The sequence below is a fragment of the Pinus tabuliformis genome, chromosome 6 (assembly GCF_031772625.1).
Source record: "Pinus tabuliformis cultivar Carrire ecotype Pingquan chromosome 6, CPIR1, whole genome shotgun sequence".
Classification (NCBI taxonomy): Eukaryota; Viridiplantae; Streptophyta; class Pinopsida; order Pinales; family Pinaceae; genus Pinus; species Pinus tabuliformis.
In genome coordinates, this window is record NC_142292.1 from 488,138,728 (window position 1) to 488,143,006 (window position 4,279).

The 4,279-nt window shown below is 35.2% G+C and overlaps 1 non-coding gene across 1 annotated transcript; it reads right to left on the minus strand.

The window, feature by feature from the left end:
* Positions 1-3,750: 3,750 nt before the first annotated feature.
* TRNAV-AAC (transfer RNA valine (anticodon AAC)) lies at positions 3,751-3,824 on the minus strand. Its single transcript has one exon. It is a non-coding gene; the product is annotated as a tRNA-Val (tRNA).
* Positions 3,825-4,279: the final 455 nt, after the last annotated feature.

A 4,279-nucleotide genomic window follows, 5' to 3' on the forward strand; every position in this document is an offset into this window, starting at 1 on the left:
ATACATATAAAGGAAATTCATTTCAAGCTATGTGTGTAGGTACATGGAGCATGCTTGATAAATTTCTCATCCTCTTGCAACTATTTGGTACTTGTATCTTTGAGACCTATTTGGAATATGGATTACTTTGTAATGTTGCTTGTAATATTTGTTAAATTCCAAGTGAAAGTTGAAATTGTTTGCATGTTAGCTAAACTAAAAGGATAGGAAGATAGGAAGAAAATTAGCCATACTAACATAACTTAAAACATTGCTATAGATAAATTAGAGTATTATGTTACCAGTTAAATGCCAAGTAATGCAGTGCAAGAAGGTAGATCCATTATTGTCCATGGCATGTAAAGTAAGAGCTTGGATTTCAACGACTTAATGGTTAAAGCGATAGATGGTAACTGATCTACAGGAAAAATAAAACCTTCAGTTAAAGATCACACCTTTTTTGAAACTTGGATTTCAACGATTTAATAGTTAATAATCACTGCATCAAAAATGCTTTCTCCTCCTCCATCACCATATTTTGGTGTCTTTTGCTCCTCATGACTGTACATTGTTATTCCTCGTGCCCTCGCAGTCCAGCTGGTAATGGATATGGACTGGCACAGACCAATATTTTGGTGTCTTTTGCTCCTCATGACTGTACATTGTTATTCCTCGTGCCCTCGCAGTCCAGCTGGTAATGGATATGGACTGGCACAGACCAAAAGAACTACCAGAAGCCACATCTGAAGCCGAGTTTATCAGAGCCAGGTTTCGATCCTGGGACCTGTGGGTTATGGGCCCACCACGCTTCCGCTGCGCCACTCTGATGGCGGATGTTGTTGAAAGTCGTTAACTTATATGTATTCGGTAATTTCCCACCCAAATTCCAGCAATGGCAATACATTTCTATTTTTGAGGAATTGGAGTTATCAAGTTGCAGTTGTTGGGAGAGCTCAATTGGTTATAAGTGATTTAATGGGCGCAACGCCATCGATTGATTGTTACAATATTGTCGAGGTCGTTGCCAGTTTGCCCTCACATGTTAAAGGCTAATGCAGCAAGAACTGGATATAGCGATACACAGCAAATATGAACAGTTTGCCTTGAATGTTAAGGGTTAAATATAATTTCGATGACATGGTTTCTAAGTGAATCTGTTCATTGTCCAACATTTTGATGTAACCCGCGATCGATTCAACTTCTTACCTTGCATATACAGCCCCCGGCAACCCTGTTTATTGTAGCACAGCTACAGACTCAACGTTAGCCAACTATTTTATTATTCCTCATGTTAAACTCTGTTGGGAAAGATTGCACACGCCATCCTATTAGTGTTTCTTGGACTGGTGATAGCCTCTAGAAATTGCGTTTTACATGCCAATTGTAAAACACATACTCGTGCCAGTTTTCTGCTCCGGTAGGCCTCCCCAGAAAATTTGACAACCTTATATAATATTTTATCAACTATTGATTGATTCAATTTACCGTTGATCTTCAAACTTTTAAGTTTTTGAAATTTGAAAGAATTTATATGTAATGTATAAACTCCATCATTGACATAGAAGGAATTATTGAAAAAAGAAATATTTTTGAAACCAAATTACGGAGCTAACCTGGTTTGTCATGAGATTTAAAAATATTCCGGAAGCGAAGCTTGCCCGTTGGCATAAGTAGAAAGAGGCCTAATTAGGGGGGTCATTCTTAAATTCAACAAATTCCTCGTCTAGTTCAATGACTTTTTACTTTTTTGTTATATTTTTCCAGTGATCATGGTTCAAATCCTTTGCCTTTTCCAAATTACAATTTCTGGTACCACGACAATAGAACCCCACCCTGAAACTATTACAGAGCAGAAGGAAGAAACCCTGAGAGGTTGAAAAATCAAAATGAATGGATGTAATATGTTAAATTTCCATCGGCCCCCAACCTCAAGTGAAGCTTGCCACCAAATTAAATTCATGCTAGATTTACAAGTGAATCTGCTAGCAAATTGAATATGAGTTGGATGAGCAAATAATCTTATATTTGTTGGCAGAAACAATCCATCTTGACGCTCCATGTCACATGACTATGTATGAGTTTATTACAATGTTTTCAATCTTCCAATTTGATTATTCATTGGGAGGAGTTCTGATAATCTTTTCTCGCTAATGGTTGTTTTACACTGACATGGAATTTTTCATTCCTATGTAAAAACTTTTTCGGACCATCCAAAAACAAGATATGAACAAAATGAAAAATGAACAATATTCAAAAGATTGAGACACAGAGTTTGAGGAAACCAACGTCGACTTCAGACTACTTTTTAACTATTTTTTTCTGCAGTCTAATCCATTTGAACCAGAGCAAACAGTTTTTTGGTTGCCTCCATTTGATCCCAAATCAGAGAGTTATAGTGTAGAGATGAAAGTTTAATCGACATGTGAAAACCACCTCTGTTCTTTGGTTGCCTCCATTTGATCCCAAATCAGAGAGTTATAGTGAAGAGATGAGAGTTTAATCGACATCTGATGACCGCCTTAAAGGCCTTTTCTGTGCGTTTCATATACTTGGCCTACTCGCTGAGGCCATTTTTTATTGACATTTCGTAAGGCTGACTATATAAAAATTGATATAAATATGAATAATTGCATTCATAAATACTTAGCATAAAGGGTAGCTAAAAAGTGATTTTCACAATGATAAGTCTCAGATTGCAGGCAGCTTCAGAAATTAAATAGCCATCTGATTTTAAAATCCAACTCCGGTGAGATTACAAACACATACTCTATTTACAAAACATTCCAGTAAACTTTTCTTTTTCATTTCTATAAATAAATGTAAGTGAAATGGAAATTTTTATTTTAATAAATAATGTATAGACCAGCAATCCAAAAGTCAATTAATATTCAATACAGTTTTCTTTTTCTATTTTTATAAATAACATGTAAACCTATATTCTTTTTCTATTTTTATAAATAACATGTAAACCTATATTGAATTGGAAGTTTTTCTCATTTTATTACAATTTTTTTTCCATATATGCACTATATATATAATTCAAACGAGGCGAGGATTTTTTCATTTTTATAAAACCCTATATATAAGTAATCCAAAAGAAACAGGTGTAAAATAGAGGAGGAAAACAGATACTTGTATGATTAGAGATTTTTTTGTTAAATTTCAAGGCATCCAGAAAAAACACATAAGTGAAATGAATGAAATTTTTTTATTTTGACAGAGTAACCTGAATACCAGCAATCCAGAAGAGGTATAGCATTCCATTATAGATTTATTGTATTCATACCATTATAGATTTATTCTTCCATTTTTATAGATAACATGTATACAATCAAGAAACATTTAAGTGAAATGGAGAAGGATTTTCCTCATTTTTATAAATAACCTGTATCCAATCAATTTAAAAGAGACACATAAGTAACCTGTAGGTCTTCTAAAATAGATGAAAACACGTACCTGTAAAAGTCCATACTAACCAGATGTGTTTAGCCGAATTTTCAAAATATATTGAACGCGAGGAGGAATTGAACCTGAGCTATTCCAGTAGTGATAGGTGCGTGATTTGCAACATACAGTTGTACTTGGATGTAGACATTGTTCCGTCTTAAAATCAGGAAGTCATAGTCCTAAATATTCGTTTTCACAGTTTTCTATTTCTTAACGTAGCAGGTTTTCCATCATCATTACTCTTATGATCTAATTCCTTATTTCAGTGGGGATATTCCATCTTACCGTGGAAGAAAAAGCAGCCGTAAGAATTAGCTAATGACTTGGCGCCGCCCGGACTTGAACCGGAGACCTTCAGTGTGTTAGACTGACGTGATAACCAACTACACCACGGCACCAGCTGTCTGCTAGAACACGTGAGTGCCCTGTAATATGAGTCAAAACTTTGGATGGAAAAGTAATTAACTAACCGGTGAGGTTAGGTCGATTGTAGATTCCTAGAATATTTGGGAATCCGACAGATATGGGTGCGGTCAAAAAATTGACCGTGTCTATATTCGTCGGACTTCTAAATATTCCGGGAATCTGCAATCAACTTGAGGATGGCCATTAATTAACTACACCCAAGGCACCAGAGGTATTTTTCTCATTAGATTCTCGGAGCTTACGCCCGAAAAGGGGGGCGAAAAGGAAATTAAAAAAGAAAATAAATGTTCTTTTTTGCAAGATACACAGGGAAACATCAATAATATTATATTGAGGAGATATATTAATGAAAACTTAACAACTTCTTCGACAAATCTAATTTCCCATAAATCTATCTATTGTTAAAAGTAGCTTCAATTTGGGCAAA